We start from the raw sequence: 19,340 nt of genomic DNA on the forward strand, positions 1-19,340 counted from the left end.
ATTTCACTTCCAATGGAAAGGACTTTTATACTTAAAAGTTCCTCGCACCCAAAGTTAATTGAATGAATATGTAGTGAAGAGTCCATCCAGCAGTATATTTCAAGTGATTTTTGTTTTTTTTTTTTTGTTTTTTTGTTTTTTAATTTTTTTTTTTATTTATTTATGATAGTCACAGAGAGAGAGAGAGAGGCAGAGACACAGGCAGAGGGAGAAGCAGGCTCCATGCACCGGGAGCCCGACGTGGGATTCGATCCCGGGTCTCCAGGATCGCGCCCTGAGCCAAAGGCAGGCGCCAAACCGTTGCGCCACCCAGGGATCCCTCAAGTGATTTTTAAGAAAAGGAAATAATAACTTTTGATACTAGATTAGTATGCAGTTTAGGCAGATTTATCACCAGTTTTAGATTTGTAAATGTTGTAGCCTATAATAAATTTAACTGGACCTTTTAACTTGTGGGCATGGAAAGAGTGCCTTATGTTATTCAAACTCTATGATTAAATTTTTAAAATTGACTTTCCTTTAAAAAGGAGTGTTTTTGAATCATGCAATAAGTATAGACTATAAATATTTTCACACATCCTTTAAGATCCAGGTTTTTGTGCTCCTTAAAAAAATTTTTTTTTGAAGATTTTATTTATTTATTTATTCATGAGACACACACACACACACACACACACACACACAGAGGCAGAAACATAGGCAGAGGGAGAAGCAGGCTCTCTGCCGGGAGGCCGATATGGGACTTGATCCCGCAGACGCTCAACCACTGAGCCACCCAGTAGTCCCTCTTTTTTAGATTTTTAATAAAGCACCATAAAATAAATAACATCAAGTAGAATATTAAGAGTATATATGTATACAAGTATATATAAGTACGTAAGTAAGACTAAAAATAAGTGGATCTCATCATAGGTTTTTTTTTTTTTTTTAAAGATTTTATTTATTTATTTGACAGAGCACAGGCAGGGGGGGTGGCAGGTAGAGAGAGAGGGAGAAGTAGGCTTTCTGCTGAGGGGGAGCCTGATGTGGGGGGCTCAATCCCAAGACCCTGGGATCCTGACCTGAGCAGAAGGTAGATGCTTAACCCACTGAGCCACCCAGACACCCCTCTTTATAGTTTTAAATGTGAATTTAATATGTTGTGATTGGAACTAATGTTTAATTGTGTAGCTGTGTACACAAAATATTTTAAATCCAGTGCTCTCTAAAGGAGGATAGGTAAGAAATAAGACATGGCTAACAAAAGGAGTTTATTTTCCATAAAGACAATAAAATTATTTTCAAGACATTTATTCAGTTTGATCAGCCTGTTTATAGACTACTTGCAAAGCTACGTATATGTATATGCCATATATGTGTGTGTGTGTGTATGTATATATATATATATTTTTTTTAATTTTTTTTAAATTTTTATTTATTTATGATAGTCACAGAGAGACAGAGAGAGAGGCAGAGACACAGGCAGAGGGAGAAACAGGCTCCATGCACCGGGAGCCTGATGTGGGATTCGATCCCGGGCCTCCAGGATCGCGCCCTGGGCCAAAGGCAAGCGCCAAACCACTGCGCCACCCAGGGATCCCTGTATATATATATTTAATGGAGGTTCAGAAATTTGGAAATTAAAATGGCTTGAGTCCGATTTATAGACCAATTTTTTTTGGAATACGGAGAATAATCATCATTAAAAGTTTTTATTTTGTCAGAATGGCTTTAAATAAAATCACATTATTGGAGACCTCAAGTAATTCTTTTTATTTGACTTTAGTATTGTTGCTACTTAGCAGAAGTATTAAAAAATCTGACTATTTTAGGAAAAGAAAGTCTGAGCCCAGGTTAGAGGGAGTAGAATTGCAGATAAAGGATAAGAAAAGTTATGTGATTTAAAGAATCCTGAGGAGAGTCCTCTACCAGAACCCACTGTTAACTCATGTGACTTTGGATTGCTAAAACCCACTTTATTTTCATTTCTCAATCCTTAACTCTCTTGATCCAAATAGAATAGAGATTAATGAGAGAATCTTGAGGGATGTGTGTGTGTGAAGTCCTCAAGTATTTTGGAAGCCAACTCTCTAAGGGAGTAATTCCCAGACTTTGGATTTCTTTCCTTTCCTTTTTATTTTATTTTATTTTATTTTATTTTATTTTATTTTATTTTATTTTATTTTATTATTTTATTTTATTTTACTTATTTTTTTTTTTTTTTTTTTTTAAGTAATTTCTACACCCAGTGTGGGGCTCAAACTCACAACCCAGAGATCAAGAGTCACATGTTCCACTGATTGAGCCAGCCAGGTTCCCCCAGACTTTGGATTTCAAAAGAAATCCACCCCCACCCCCACCCCCCACCCCAATTGGCAGGGTGCAGTGGAGTTGCCAGTTTTTCTGTTTGTTTGTTGTGTTTTTTTGTTTTTGTTTTTTTTTTGGCCAGGTCTAGCCAATAAAAACAGCAACAGTAACTCACATCACTAGCTACTTTCACCATCATTTCATTTAAAGAAAGGATATTTTAACTCAATTTGTAGACAGAATTTCAGAATAGAAGAATCATCTAGCTTTATTAAAAGATTTTCTTTCTTCTCCTTATTTTTCCTCATTTTTATATAAATCAGTAAATAGTCTGTTGCAAAGCTGCATCAGTTTCCCAGTCAACATTAAGTAACCCTCATCTGGTACAGAGCTCAGATCCAAAGATTCTGGGTGGGCTCCTACCTCTGCTACTTGTTAGACTGTGGTCTCAAGCAAGTCACTTATCTTCACAGAGCTTCAGTTGCTTTTTGTGTTAAATGGGGCTGTTAAAACCTACTTTGCCAGATGAATAGTGAGATTAATCATGATATAAAGAATAAATACCTGGATGATACCTGGAATAAATTATATACTTAGTTATAGCTATTATCATTGATTGGAGGTATCACCTTTTTTTGCAGTCTCTGATAATAAATGCCTCTAAGTAGTATAAGTTTTTTGTTTTAGTTATAGTCATTTATGTATTTTTTAAAATACATAATTTATGAGGGAGGTAGAGGGATAAGCAGGCTCCCTGCAAGGAGCCCAATGTGGAGTACAACTCAGGACTCTGGGATCATGCCCTGCGCTGCAGGCAGATTCTAAAACACTGAGCCCCCCAGGCGTCCCTGTGCAAAATATTCTTGATAGGTATTTTCTGCAAGTTACATTAGACCCCCTCTTTTTTTTAAAAAAAAATTATTTATTCACGAGAGACACACAGAAGCAGAGACATAGGCAGAGGGAGAAGCAGGCTCCCCTCGGGAAACCTGATGTGGGACTCGATCCCAGGACCCTGGGATCATGACCTGAGCCAAAGGCAGACACTCAACCACTGAGCCACCTAGGTGCCCCAGGTCCCCTTCTAAAAAGGATTTTTATGTTAAGATTAGCACAAGTGATCCTTAAAGATTAATAGGCTTGACAATTCTACATTTTTAAAATAGCGTTTGAAAACTATCAATTCCTCAAAAAGTTGCCTTCTTTTGCAAAATGTTGAACTAGTACCTCTCATGGCTTAAAAAAAGGAGTAGTGCCATCTACTTACTACCCCTTTTATTGAGATCTATTTTTTTTAAGATCTTTTTTTTATTATTTTTTTAAGATCTTATTCATGAGAGACACAGAGAGGCAGAGACATAGGCAGAAGGAGAAACAGGCTCAGTACAAGGAGCCCGATATGGGACTTGACCCTGGAACCCCAAAATCATGACCTGAGCCAAAGGCAGATGCTTAAGCACTGTGCCACCCAGGCATCCCTTTTTTTCTTTTATTAAAGTAAGGTCTATTGCTCAACATGGGGCTTAAACTCATGACCCCGACTGAGCCAGCCAGGTACCCTGAGATCTTACATTTTTAGAATAGAACCTAGAAGTCTTTGCTGCCCCTTCCTTTGTCCACCTAGACTCAGAGGTTAAACAGCTTGCCCAAGGTAACAATTAATGGCAAATGGGGACTAGAAGCCTAGCTTCCAAAGTACTTGTTTAAGGACTGCCCCCCCTCCATTCTTTTCAGTTGAATTTTTTTTTTTTTTAAAGATTTTATTTATTCATGAGAGAGACACAAAGAGAGTCAGAGACATATAGGCAGAGGGAGAAGCAGGCTTTCCGTAGGGAACCCAATGCGGGACTCCATCCCAGGACCCTGGGATCTCTCCCCGAGACAAAGGCAGAGGCACACGCACAACCACTGAGCCACCCAGGCATCCCTCTTTTTTTTTTTTTAAGATTTTATTTATTTGTTCATTTGTTCATAAGAGATAGAGAGAGATAGAGATGCAGGCAGAGGGAGAAACAGGCTCCCCATAGGGATCCTGATGTGGGATTTAATCCCTGGACCCCCAGGATCATGACCTGAGAGCCAAAGGCAGACGCTCAACCGCTGAGCCACCTAGCCGCCCCTTCAGTTGAATTCTTGTATAGATAATGCTTCACGTTCAAAGATACTAAAGCAAACATGGTGAATAGTCTTTTTCATACCCCTTCACTCTGACTTGAATTTCTCCCTCTCCGTAAGCAGCTGTGAAACTTTCCAGAGCCATTTTATGCATATACAAGCATAAATATGACCATATTTTTCTTCCCATTTTTAAACAAAGTTATCATATTGTACATTCTGATCTATACCCTACTTTTTGCTAGCATTCTTTCCATCACCATATATATTTAAGTGCTTATATTCGTACTTGGTGCAATGTTAATAACTGCTAGTATGTAAAAGAAAATTTGTTCTAGAAGTTAGTTTTGACTAATAAAATATTGGTTCTTATGTTATTATTGTTTCTTGGTCTGGAAATTTCAGAAGCAGTATGAACTTAGAGTATAAGAGGAAAGAATACATTACGAAGAGTAACTGGACTGCCATGTGTTAGAGATAACTGTTAATATGTAAGATAATGTTTACTGTGTGCAAAGCAGTGTTCTAAATGCTTTACTAATTTAATTCTCATAACAGTCCTATGAGGTGCTTTTTTTTTTTTAAAGATTTTATTTATTTATGAGATACAGAGAGAGAGAGCGAGAGGCAGACACACAGGCAGAGGGAGAAGCTGGCTCCATGCAGGGAGCCCGACATGGGACTCGATCCTGGGTCTCCAGGATCAGGCCCTGGGCTGAAGGCGGTGCTAAACCGCTGAGCCGCCCGGGCTGCCCCTATGAGGTGCTTTTATCACCATTTTACAGATGAGAAAACTGAGGCACACAGAATGTAACTGAAAGTTGATTTAGATAGTACGGTGGCAGAAGCCTGATTCTAACCCAAGCAACCTGTCTCAAAAGTCCAGGCTCTTTACTACTACTTTGAATTCCATTTAGATATAATATTGATCAAGTGATACCTATATCAGCCAAATATTTAAAACTATGCAAACATTGGTGCCTTTTTTTTTTAACATCTGTATGCCAAAAATGCCTAGATTTTGCATTATAGCTTTTACTTGTTTAGAGCAATTTTTGGAAAAGCAAGGACATTATTATGAAGGCGTGGTATTCAAGAAGTTTCTGGAGTATTTGCTTTCGAAGCCTAAACTTGTGAAGACAAGGCATTTGTCTCACCTAGTTAGTGAACAGGCATGCAGAGGGGTGAGCTATCAGGAAGACTTAGCAGAATTGCTAAGAGAAGGAAGATAAAGGGCATCTAGGCACCTGGGGTGGGAGGGGAAATTGGTTTGAATTTGTACTAGGGTGGGGAAGCTCTTTCCGAGAGAGGTGTTGAGTCATGGATCCACTGTACATAGAATCAGAAGAATTGGGCCTGGGGTGTGGTGCTAGCTAAACCACGATACAGAAGTAGAATTTAAGAGGGATTCATTTCCTTGATGTTGTGGAAGACTCCAGGGAACAGCAAGAAGAAAAGCAGAAGATGGTGGCCATTTGAAGGAATAGCAAGTGGTCCTATTTGAATGATAGACCCACTTGGGTGGAGAAAGGACTGGAATCTAGAGCTTGTCCAGAAAAATGCAAAACCAGGCATTCTTGTAAACCACATGTTCTTGTAAACATGGACAAGACTTATACACACTGATCCTGGGGTTTCTCTTCTCTCTAGTATTTATATTCAGTTGTCCTAGACAGGTATTAGATGTTCAGTTTCCAAAATTCATTCCCCCAACTCCTAGTTCTGTGGCAGTGCAGCAGGGATTTCATAAGCATTTGATTCACATTTTAACATGTTAAACTTTAAAACATTTATAAGCATGTATATATTTTCAAGTGCATAACATGCTAAATCAGTAGAGACCACTGATTTATACCACCAGGTTATCTCAATGGTGTTACGCTAGATGAAAAAAAAGTGCCAGTCTTTAAAGGTTACACACTATATGAATCCATTTATATAACATTATTGAAATAACAAAATTATAGTGATGGAGAACAGATTAGTAGTTGCCAGAAAGTTCAGAATTGGGGAAAGGGTGGCTTGGTTAAGGAAGGTAGCATAAGGGAGCCTTGTGGGGAAGGAATATTCTGTATTTTAATTGTGGTTACACTGAAGCTACAACTGTAATAAAATTGCAAACTGGTGAAATCTCAGTAAACTAGATTGTACTAAGGTTAGTTTCTTGGTTGTGGTATTGTACTCTAGTTATGCAAGGGAGGTTTGGTGAAGTGTGTTAGGGACCATCCTGTGCTTTTTTTTTTTTTTTTTTTTTTTTTTTTTGCAAATTCTTGTGATTTATAGTTATTTTAAGATAAAAAGTAAAAAAAGAAAGCAATTATTTAGAATATTTGAGGGAAAATAAGCAAAAGGAAAAAATTAAAAATATCCATAATGCCAACACTCAGGATTGCTGTGTGTAGATACTTGAATTTTTAAGAAGACTACTGATTAGGATTACAGCTTTATATTGGTATTTAAAAAATTCAGGCTAGTGCTTGTTTGCTCTTGTAAAATTGTATCAGCAAATTCACTACTATAGAACTCTCATTGCTTTATGGTATAACATGTGACTGCCTTATGCATAATACACTGATGTCTTGATTATACAATTTATTCTTAGAGATTTAACTTAGAAATGTTCTTCTACTTAGACTTTTGGACGGGTACAATAAAAGCCTTAGAGCATTAATGTACAATTAAAAAAAGATTAGCATTTGCAACTGCTAATCTCTGGATCAGGTTTTTCTTGATACTGCGCAATCAAAACAGAACAAGTCTGACCGCCCCCAATTATCCATAACTTAAATAAAGTTTGTGTTAATCAAAAGACCTTCATTGTAAATGTTATAAACTTGAGCTTTTAAAATACACTGATAGAGTGAAATACTGTTTTAATCTGTTTTTCACTATAGATTCACATAAAATTTCATTTGGAAAAACATTCTTTTGCTAAAAAATTCTTTTAAACCATTAGATTATAAACTACAGTTTCTTTTGTTATATAGCATCTGTAATTTAGGGGAATGTCAAGGATGCTGTTGTCCTCTTGTGTGATAATTGGCCTTTTCAAAAACAATCATTGTTTTTGAGAAGTAAAATCATGGAAGATCCATGACAAAATAAGAATTAAAAGTGGAGTATAATAAATTCTTCTGCTTTTAAAAGTTTAATTTACTTCTGCTTGTGCATTATGCTAAGAGTGAAGATCACAGTCATTAAAGCAAGAGTACCTGGATTGAATTCTTGGCTGCATAATTTGGTCTCTCTTCTCAGTTTCCACTTCATAAAATGAGGGTAACAGTAGTGTCTAACCCAGGATTATTGGGAATATGAAGTACACCAATCCATCAGTATGTATAAACAGTCTTAGCACAGTGCCTGGCACAAAAGTAAGTGCTCGTAGATGTAGCTAATATTTTTAAAAAATGATTGAGATCATATTGCACATATATCTTTTTTCCCCTCATTTAACATGTCACAACTATTTTTTCTTGTTCTTAAAAATTCTACTAGTAATGAATGTAAGAGAATGTTAGGAGCCCTGTACCCTTGTCATTGGGTATTCTCATTATTTATACCTTTATGAATTTGTTTTATGGAAAATATCGTCTCTGGCAGCCGTGGTGGCGCAGCGGTTTAGCGCCGCCTTTAGCCCAGGGTGTGATCCTGGAGACCCAGGATTGAGTCGCACGTATGGTTCCCTGCGTGGAGCCTGTTCTCCCTCTGTCTGTGTCTCTGCCTCTCTCTCTCTCTCTCTCTGTCTCTCATGAATAAATAAATAAGTAAAGAAAAGAAAAATATCATCTCATTGTTTTGATTTACATTTCCCCCCAAGTAGAAGCAACTTTTAGTTGGTTTTCACATTTTTATTGTTTTTTAATATTTTATTTATTTATTCATGAAAGACACACAGAGTCAGAGACACAGGCAGAGGGAGAAGCAAGCTCCATGCAGGAGCCCCACATGGAACTTGATCCTGGGTCTTCAGGATCACGCCCTAGGCCGAAGGCAGGCGCCAAACCATGGAGCCACCCAGGGATCCCCTTCATGTTTTTATTGTTTGCACTTCTTCTCTTTAGTCTTGCCTGTATACATCTTAGAATTTTTATGTTGATTGGACAAATGCCTTATATATTTAGAGGATATGGATATTTTAACATTTGTTAATATTTTTGCCATGTTCTTTTTTTTTTTTTTTTTACGATTTTATTGATTTATTCAAGAGAGACACAGAAAGAGAGGCAGAGACACAGGCAGAGGGAGAAACAGGCTCCCCACATGGAGCCCCATATAGGATTCATTCCCAGAATACGGGATCACGCCCTGAGCCAAAGGCAGATGCTTAGCCGTTGAGCCACCTAGGCATTAATTTTTGTAGTACATAGATTTTTTTTTAAGTGTACAAAAAATTTAATTATTTTTCTATGTAATTTTTTCCCATAGGTTTTAAGATTAGAAGGGCATGTCTCATTCTGATGAATGAGTATTTATGATTTCTTTTAGTTTTGAAAAAAAAATTCCTTAATCATGTAGAATATAGGTTACAGATGAACCTATAACCTAATTTTTATAGACATATGTTTAATGTTCACTTGAATTTCTTCTGGAGATTGCCTGTTTATACCTTTGCGCATTTATTTCTCTTCTAAGTTGTCTTTTTTTTTCTTATTGGTTAGAGGGAATTCTTCAGGTATCACAGTAATTTTTTGTTATATGTATTACATATATTTTCTTCTTGTTTCTCACCTTTTATTTTTTATTTTTTTTAATTTATTATTTTTTTAAAATACTCTTAAGGCATTTATTTATTAAAACGTTCTCTGCCAAGATTTCACATTAGCTTAAAATTCAAATCAATCTTTACATTTCTCTGCTGAGGACTCCACCTCAGTGTATGACATAAAAGCACCTTCTCCAGCAGTGAGTGTTACCAGCATCCACACAGTGAGCCCCATGGTCAGCCTCTCTGTTCCCCAGGTGACCCAACTAGATGTTAATACTGCTCTGCCACAGGGTAAAAGCTCCTAACTCAAACTCATTGGAAAAGGGGTGAAACTTCTGCAAAGCGCACTTTAAGAAGAGGTACTGTTTGCTCATGAAAAGAAACCAGTGAGTCCTCTAAGAATAATAAAAGGGGATATTTTACAGTTAAGCACATGATTTGGAGTGAAGAATTCGGATGTTGCTTTGCTGGTCCAGGCTGTTAATACTCTTCTTGTTCCTCCTGTGGGCCCCCTTCATCAGGTATCACAAAGCCTTCATCTGTGGCATAGAGAATGTCCACGATCCTCTGCAATACAGGGTTGTTTTCCCCTTCGTTCTCCTGGCAAATCAATTCAATGTTTCTTAGCTTTCCAAAGTAGAAATCTCTTTTCTCCAAGTCTTCGACGGTAAGTTTCAATACATTGACCTGCTGCATCAATTCAGCTGCTTCATCATCCCCGTTGCCCACACCAGGATTCTTTCGCACCACACCCGGGCCAGCCTTAGGGGTTGCAGTAGTTCTGTGTGTTGCAATGGGCCTCTGTGGAGCTGCACTGCTAGAGCTGAGAGGTTTCTTCGGTTTGTTCAGAGCTGGAGCAACAAGGGAGGGAGCCACTGCAGTTTCTTGACCTTGTCTGGCAGCTACAGGGTCATAGTCTTTTCCATCATAGTTTGCATCAAAAAACTTCTTGAACCACTGAACAAATTCAAAATTGTCCTGAAACTTTCCTTTTACTAATTTGTCCACAGGAATTATTTTGTCAACACCCATTCTCTTAAAACCTGCTTGTAGTATTTTGAAGTTCTGGATGTATTCATGCTCTAGTTTAGCCTGGAATTTCACTTTCTTCAAGGCAATGGAGCCAGGGAATAGCATGTCCATAAACTGACAGTAGGCAGCCCCTGAGCACAACTGTTCAATCTTTGTCAGATTCAGCTGCAGAGACTCATTGATCCAGGCCAGCATATCACGTCGACTTAGGTTATCACTGGTGACGGACGTTGAGTATATGTTCACTGCCATCTTCGGCTCTCGGTGGGACCGTGTCCACTGCCTGTGCCCGGCTTCGATTCCGTCTTCGTCTCGTTCAAACCACCCGAACCCCTATTTCTCACCTTTTAATTTCATTAATGGTTTCTTTATTCAACAGAAGTTGAAACTTTTTTATGTGATGCCATTTTTGACTTCTTGATAACTTTTAGGTTGTTTTCTTTCTTTAATCTTATTTAGCAAACTCTCTAGCATCCTAAGATTTTTTTTTTAACTTTCATGTATTTTGTTTGAATTTTTTTCATATTTAGCTCCTTTTAGTTTGAGTGGAATTTACTTTTGTGTGGGACGTGAGGTAGGGATCTAACTTTTCTAAATTGGTGGGCTTTTGCCTAACTCCATGTATTGACTTGACCATATTTGAAATGACACAGGAATTTCCTTATATGCGTAGGGTCTCTTTTTGGATTCTCAATTCTGTTCCAGTAATACGTTGTCTGTTTTTCTACACATTTACATTACAGTCCCTCTCTCCCCTGTGGCTTTAAATAGTTTGATATCTGATAGGGCAAATATGCTCATTTTAAAACATTTCTTTGGCTATTCTTACGCATTTACTGTGTCAGGTGAATTTTAGAATTTATTTTGATGAGCTCTAAAACCATTCCAATGAGATTTTGAATAGAATTATTACTAAATTTATAGATGGATTTGAGACAGAGTCAGCCTTTACTTACATTTTCCCATCAAGGAACAAACATACCTATTTATTCTGGAGTTGCTAACCTGTTATTATTTTAACCTAGATGCCCATTGTAGTTTTGTTTTGTATATGATGGATGTAGTGCTGGAAATTAAGAAATTTTCTGATGGTATTCTGGACAGGGATCCCAGTAACAGAATTCTCTCCAGTCTATAGCCACTCTTTTCAAGTATGTAGGGTCCCTGAGGAGGAAATTTGTATTAATATTTGTACCTGCAAATGAAAACTAAAATACTTTGCATTTTATTCTTAACTGGGACTTGGGCACTAAACTCCCAAGACAAAAGACTGGAATGAGCCCAGCTGGGTTCACATGGAAATGCTTTTTTATTTTTTTCTCAATCCAGTTAAGCCTAAATTGTTTCAAACTAAAACAGGCTGTGAGGTGGACCCCGTTCATCTCTTCAATTCTCAAACATGGCTAGATTTTTCCCATGTGATGTGAGCAGAGCCTGCTCTATCTATCTCATTCCTGTCAATGCTCAGGGCCATGTAACCAGAGAGCACATTTGCTTTGGCTGACTGCTGATCTGGCCTTGGCCACATGCCTCAGGCCTTTTCTGCCTAAGTAGTAGGTTTGGCCCTGGTTCTCACTTAGAGAAAAGAAAGCCCTCTTGAGGCTTACCTTTTAATGGTGATTCTGTCCAGTATCACACACACCCAATCAGTGCTCTCAAATCTGTCCACTTTCTTCCTGAGAGTCAGAGAAAAAGAACAGTCAGGGAGACTTGATCCCTCACTTCTAAAGATAACACAAAAATTTTCAGCCGTTCTCAGAAACATTGGTTTTTCTCTTGGGTTGTTACTTGTCTCTAAACCAAAAAGAGGTGGAGTAAAAAACTGGCTAAGTATTGCACATAACCCATATCCGTTCTTAACTATGCATCAACCTGAAGTGGGTGACTTATTACTCAGGAGACGTTCTCTTCCCTTGCTTAATGGTTCATGACATGTTCTTGATTTTCCTCCTACCACTTGGTTCCTTCTCAGCTTTCTTTACTGGCTTATCCTCCTGTACCTGCCCACTAAATGTTGACACACCAGGGATCAGCCCTACACCCTCTTGTCAGTCTTTCTTTCCCTAAAGTCACATCCATATCCATGGCTTCACTCAAAGATGAACCTAAAATTTAGATCGCTAGCCTGGAAATTTATGTCTCTAGCCTCAATTTTTTTTAAAGATTTTATTTATTTATTCAACGAGAGACGTACACAGAGAGAGGCAGAGACACAGGCATAGGGAGAAGCAGGCTCCAATGCAGGGAGCCCAATGTGGGACTTGATCCTGGGATCCTGGGATTATGCCCTGGGCCAAAGGCAGGCACCAAACCGCTGAGCCACCCAGGGATCCCTTTTTTTTTTTTTTTTTTTTTTTTTTTTAGTGCTCACAAGTTTATATTTTTAGGTTTGATAAAGATTCTTGTGTATTTTCTAAATACACAGACAAAACAGGTTTGGAAGTTTACATACATGTCTTAGGACACTTATACTAGGTAGGTAAATTACATTTAAAAAAATTGGTCTTCGTAAAAGATCTTCCCAAAGAGCTTTTACAAACAGCAGGCAGAAGAAAGCATTCTTTTATGTTTACAGTGTTTAAAATGCTGATTCTCCCATTTCATGATGGCCTCAACCATCCCTCTCCCCTAAACCCAAAATCTTGTTCTCAATAGCCAGTGTACTCCAAATTAAGTACCCAGTGTCATAAAATCCAGGGCTAAAAAACAACTTGTAAAGTGTGCTTATCCCTAACACATTTTAAACTATCTAAAACTGTTCGACTTCACTTGAAAGCAGGGATACAGCAAGAAAAAAAACTTTCCACTTTAAATCCTAAAGTGACTACAAAAAAACATCTGTTAGTTCTAAGCACATATATTAGTATCATAGTTAAGTTTAAGGATCTGGGTGACTGAACGGCACAAAAACTGGGGTTCACATCAACTGCTGAGCCACACAGACATCCCTCTAGTCTTAAAATTTCTCTCTCTCCTTTGAACTCTAATTCTGTTTATGTAATTGCCTGCTGGACATCTCTGCTAGGATGTCTTCAAAGTACTATATTTAACATGTCCAAGATTTAATTAATACTCTTCCCTGGGACACCTGGGTGGCTCAGTGGTTGAGCGTCTGTCTGCCTTGGCTCAGGGTGTGATCCCAGGATCTGGGATCAAGTCCCATGTTGGGCTCCTTGCGAGGAGTCTGCTTCTCCCTCTGCCTATGTCTCTGCCTCTTTCTCTGTGTCTCTCATGAATGAATGAATAAATAAACAAAGTAAGTAAGTAAGTCTTTAAAAAAAAATTCTTCCCCTGAAAATGCTGTTTGTCATTCCAGTGAAAGGCATTACCACCTAAGCAGTTGTGCAAAGCAGAAACCTGGGAGTTGTCTTTGGTTGTTTCTCCATGAAATCCAGTCAGTCGGCAGGTCCAATTGTTGTTGTTGTTTTTTTTTAATCTTTTTTCTGATTTGTAACATACACATGGAAGAGTCATTGAGCTGTGCATCTTTTTTCATGTAATAATCACAAACTGTAACCCTTGTAGCCAACAAACATTCAGGTCATTAAATAGATGATTGTCAGCACTTCAGAAAGCCCTCCTTTTAACTCTCTCCTTATTAAATACTCTCTTCCTCCTTCTCAAGATTAACTGACTTCTTTTATGATAGTTTCTTACTTTTCTACCTAAGGTTGCATCTAAACTTGGTAGTTTAATTTTCCCTGCCTTTTGAACTTTATAAATAGAACCATTTAGTTTGTATTCTTTATTCCAGCTGTTTTCATTCAGCATTATCTTGTGAGATTCATCTGTGTTTTATAGAGCTATAGTTTCATTGCTGAATACTCTGTTAGACAAACGTATCACAATTAACTTATTCCTTTTTTTGAAAGGTCCAGACCTTTTCAGAGAGTCTTTGAGATCAAAAACTATTTTCATAGTAATAATAAGATGTTATTCACCTTATTTTACTCTTTTCCCTCACCAAGTGCTATAGTTTGTTTCATTGCTGAATATTCTGTTAGACAAACGTATCACAATTAACTTACTCCTTTTTTTGAATGGACATTTAAATTATTTTCACTTTGAAGCAGGTATGAATTATGACGCTATGAGCACTTTTGTGTATTTTCAATTTTAGTTGGTAATGCCAGACTGTTTTCTAAGTGATTGCAATAATTTTGATTCCTACCAACAATATATCAGATATCCTGTTATTCTACCTGTATGCCAAGCCTTGGAATTGTCAATCTGTTAAATTTTATTAACCATTCTGGTGTATATGTAATGGATTTTTTTTGGGTAGTTGAGATGTATTTCATATACATTAAAATGCAAAGATTTTAAATGTACAGCTTGAAAATGTTTTCACATATGCATGTGCATTCCTATCACCCAAGAAAGTTCTCTCATGCTCCTTTTCAGTCAGAAGCTGTTATTCTGACAATCCTGCTTTGACTTTTATCACTATAAATTTGTTTTGCCTATTCTTGAACTTGATGTAAATGGTCTCATAACAGTATGTACTCTCTTGTGTCTGGCTTCTTTTGCCCAGCATAATAATGTTTTTTGCAGTTCATCCGAGTTGTTGGTTTTATCAGTTATTTTTTATTGCTTAGTGCCATTGTATGATTTTACACACCCACATGCATGCACACTCTTATTTCTCTAGGGTATATATTGAAGGGTGGATTTTTGGGTCATGGGGTAGGTGTTTAATTTTATTAGAAACCACAGAATAGTTTCCCAAAGTTGTTCTGTTTAAATTCCTATTTCTTCTTCTTCTTCTTCTTCTTCTTCTTCTTCTTCTTCTTCTTCTTCTTCTTCTTCTTCTTCTTCTTTCTTCTTCTTCTTCTTCTTCTTCTTCTTCTTCTTCTTCTTCTTCTTTCTTCTTCTTCTTCTTCTTCTTCTTCTTCTTCTTCTTCTTCTTCTTCTTCTTCTTCTTCTTTCTTCTTATTTATGATAGTCACACACACACACACAGAGAGAGAGAGGCAGAGACACAGGCAGAGGGAGAAGCAGGCTCCATGCACTGGGAGCCCGACGTGGGACTCAATCCCGGGTCCCCAGGATCGCGCCCTGGGCCAAAGACAGGCGCCAAACCGCTGTGCCACCCAGGGATCCCTAGATCAACATTCTAAGTGGAATTTTTTTAGTGGTCTCGGTTGGAGTCAACTTAATTTTTTTCCTGTATGACTATTCAGTTATTATTATTGTAGCACCAGTTTAAGATCTCATTCTCCCTTGCTCTGTAGAGTTATTTTTTTCATAAATCAGCTGATTGTGTACAAAAGGATTTGTCTGGGCTCTTGTATTCCATTCTTCTATTTGTGTGTCTTTGTGCCAGGGTGCCACTATCTTAACTACTCTATTTCAGTAGTTCTCTGGGACTATGTCCCTTTCATTTCTGGGACCAGGTAGGTCCAGACCTTTTCAGAGAGTCTTTGAGATCAAAAACTATTTTCATAGTAATAATAAGATGTTATTCACCTTATTTTACTCTTTTCCCTCACCAAGTGTACAATAGGTTTTCTAGAGGCTGCATGACATGTGATATTGAAACAGATTGAATGTAAATGCAGGTATGAGAATTCCAACTGTTTCCTCTTAAGCTAGATATTAAGGAGATTTACTTACAAAAATGTAAAACACTGCCTTTCTTTTCATTAAATTGTTATGTTTTGGAAAAGAGTTATATTTCATGAAGAATTTATCCCTGTTAATATGTAATGTTTCTTGTTTTTTTGTTATTTTTATTTATTTGTTTTCATTTTTTTAAAGATTTTTAATTTATTTATTCATAGAGACACAGAGAGAATGAGAGGCAGAGACACAGGCAGAGGGAGAAGCAGGCTCCATTCAGAGAGCCTGACATGGGACTCGATCCAGGGTCTCCAGGATCACGCCCTGGGCTGCAGGCGGCGCTAAACCGCTGCGCACTGGGGCTGCCTATTTATTTGTTTTCAAATTTTTATTTAAACTCAGTTAACATACAATGTTATTTTTAGATAAGCAAATATTTCACAATTTTGTGTTAACTTCAAATGTGATAAATATAGTAGCTAAAATCACTAACTAAAATCCTGTAGAGTCTCCAGTTTGAGAATTACCTGATCACCAGTAGGTAATGAGTCTTGGTTATTGTTTGCCCCTTGCACTTGCATATATGTTTTAGAGTCTGCTTATAAGGTTCTGCAGAAATACGCATTTGGCCTTGAGTAATACTGTTAGGGAGAGTTTTTGCACATCTTCTTAACAATTGTTAAAGAAAAAAGTCTACATAGAAATATGTTATAAAAAAAAAACAAGAAAGCAAAGTATATCTGAAAAATATGAAACTTTAACAAGGGACATAAAAAAATTCAATAAATACATGACACATAACTTGAATAGGATAACTCTCACATCAGAAAGATGTCAATATGCCCTCTAAATTGTTGTGTTGTGTATTACTAGATACACTTTTGCATTTTGTCATTTTAAAATTGAGATATGCCTTAAAATTGAGGATACCTTCCAGGGGTGCTTGGGTGACTTAGTGAAGTGTCTGACTCTAGATTTCAGCTCAGGTCATGATCTCCAGGTTTTGCGATGAAGTCCTGTGTTGGACCAGTCCTGTGGGGAGTCTGCTTGGGATTCTCTCTCCTCTCCTGCCCTTTGTCCTGCTTGTGTGCTTGCTTGCTCTCTGTCAAATAAATAAGTAAATAAATCTCTAAAACAAAAGAAATTAAAGAAACCTTCCATTCATTTCTGGCAATGTTGTAGTAGTGAAGAAGTTTTATTTATGAACATCTTAATGAATTTATTTTACTTATTTTCCTTTAATTATAAGCACAAGTCACCTATGATATAAAGACAAAACAGTCTGGGATGCCTGGGTGGCTCTGTGGTTGAGCATCTGCCTTTGGCTCAGGGTGTGATCCCGGAGTCCCACATTGAGCTACCTGCAGGGAGCCTGCTTCTCCCTCTGCCTGTGTTTCTGCCTCCCTTTCTGTGTGTCTCTCTTGAATAAATAAATAAAATCTTAAAAAAAAAAGACGAAACAGTCTGTAAGTCTAAAAGACGTATTTTAATAGGCCTAAAAGAAAAATCCTCAATCACAAAAGAGGAGTCTGTTCATGTGGCAGTGTCCTTTTTTTAGTGCTGCATAAAATTGTGCATCTTATATTGAAGGTATTTTGGACTTGATAAAACATAATTTGTAAATTCAGTGTAATCCCAGTGAATATTTCCACAGGCTTTTCAAAACTTGATTCTAAGGTTTCTATGGAACAGAACCAAAGCAGAATTTTTCATAAAAAATATGAAAATCAATACTCATGAAGAAGGGGGTTGCTGCTGTTAAAGTCAGTGTTAAAGCTGAAGTAATGAAAGGCTCCAGAGCAGACAGGTTATCCCTGGAACAGAGTTGACAGTAGTGACATAAACTGTTTATGTTTATAGAACTGTTACAGGTAATAAAACAGTGAATTCTTCAATAAGTAGTGTTGGATCAACTTTAGTAGCCATTTGAGGAAAAAAAGCTAGCTTGTCATCTCATAAACACAAAGACTTTTATTGAGATGTAATTCACAGATAGGAAAGTATACATATTTTAAGGGACCAATAATACATTTTGTGAGTATACAAACAGAATCTATCATGTAGATCAAGATATAGACTATCTCTGGCATCCCCCAAATTTCCTTTATATGCCTCCCAGTCAGCCCCCCTTGGTAATCCACTTTTCTGACCTCTATGCAGAGGTTTTGATTTTGAAGTAAATCATATAGTAAGTCTTCTTTTGTGTTTAGCTTCTTTTGCTTAACGTTATGTCTGAGATTTATTTATGTTGCATGTAGCAGTTCTTTTATTTACTGTGTGTAGTGTGTTATTATGGCACACTTTATTCTGCTGTTGATAGAATTCTTGGTTGTGTACATTTTTTTTCTTTTGGCTAAGATGAATAAAACTGCTTAGAACATTCTTGTATGTGTTTGGTGGGTGTTAAGTACTCATTTGTTATTCCAATTTGTTATTGGAATTGAATGGAACTATTAGAATATATATATATATATATACACACATATATATATTCTAGTAAGATATATAAATATATATATATATATATATATATATATATATATATATATTCTAGTAGGATATATATATGTATATTTAATTTTAGTATATACCCCCAAACAGTTTTCCAGAATAGGTGTACCGGGTTACACTCTTACTGGCAACATATGAGAGTTCCAGTTGCTCCTAAGTTTTACACAATCCCAGAATCCATGAAGAAAAAAATTGATGAATTGGCCCACAAAATAAATAAAATCTTTTGAAAGGAGGGAAGGTGCTTCCGTGGCTTAGTCGGTTAAGCTCCAACTCTTGGTTTCAGCTCAGGTTGTGATCTTGAGGTTGTGGAACTGAGCCCCCTGTTGGGCTCTGTGCAGAGTGTGGAGCCTGCTTGACATTCTCCCTCTCTCTCTACCTCCCAATAAATGAATGAATGAAAAATTTTTTAAATCTTTAAAAAAAAGAATTAACATACAAAAATGGTGGATTCTTAAAACCGTAATGGTGAATGAAATAGCTGGTGTGAAAATACAAGTTTCAAAACAGACGAAATTAATCTGTGGTGTTAGAAGTCAGGATAATGTTACCTTACTGAAAAGGAACACAAAATGAGCTTTTGGGGGCTTGTAATGTTCTATCTTAATGTGGGTCCTGGTTACAGAGTTATGTTTACATTAGGAAAATTCTTCAAGCTGTAAACTGAGAATTTATGTACTTTTCTGAACATAAACTATAATTCAGTAATAAATTTTAAATAAAAATAGCATTTATACACACAGTCATAAGGAATGTACATACCCTTTGTTTAGCAGTTCTTTTCTGTGCTTGTAAACACACATATACATATATATATATATACACTCTTATACATGGGGGTTAAATAGTATGAAGACATTCATTTCTATGCTTGTAATAACAAAAGTTTTGGACAAAACTTTATTACCTGTGTTACTAATGGTATTCTTACATGGTGAATTAGCAGCCCTTAAAAGAAGTTCTTTGTGAACTAATTTAGTAACATCTCTTAAAATATTTTAATCTTTTTTTTTTTTTTAAGATTTTATTGTTCATAGAGACAGAGAGAGAGAGGCAGAAGGAGAAGCAGGCATCATACAGAGAGCCTGACGTGGGACCAGGATCACACCCTGAGCTGCAGGCGGCGCTA

General features: G+C 37.0%; 1 protein-coding gene and 1 pseudogene across 2 annotated transcripts in view; one reads left to right on the forward strand and one right to left on the reverse strand.

Moving 5' to 3' along the window:
• Positions 1-19,340, forward strand: part of VKORC1L1 (vitamin K epoxide reductase complex subunit 1 like 1) — a 70,485-nt gene that overhangs the window by 1,927 nt on the left and 49,218 nt on the right. The gene's annotated exons all lie outside the window — the stretch shown is intronic.
• On the reverse strand, positions 8,610-12,140 carry LOC140598259 (microtubule-associated protein RP/EB family member 1 pseudogene; annotated as a pseudogene).

Source organism: Vulpes vulpes, chromosome 3, assembly GCF_048418805.1.
Source record: "Vulpes vulpes isolate BD-2025 chromosome 3, VulVul3, whole genome shotgun sequence".
Classification (NCBI taxonomy): domain Eukaryota; kingdom Metazoa; phylum Chordata; class Mammalia; order Carnivora; family Canidae; genus Vulpes; species Vulpes vulpes.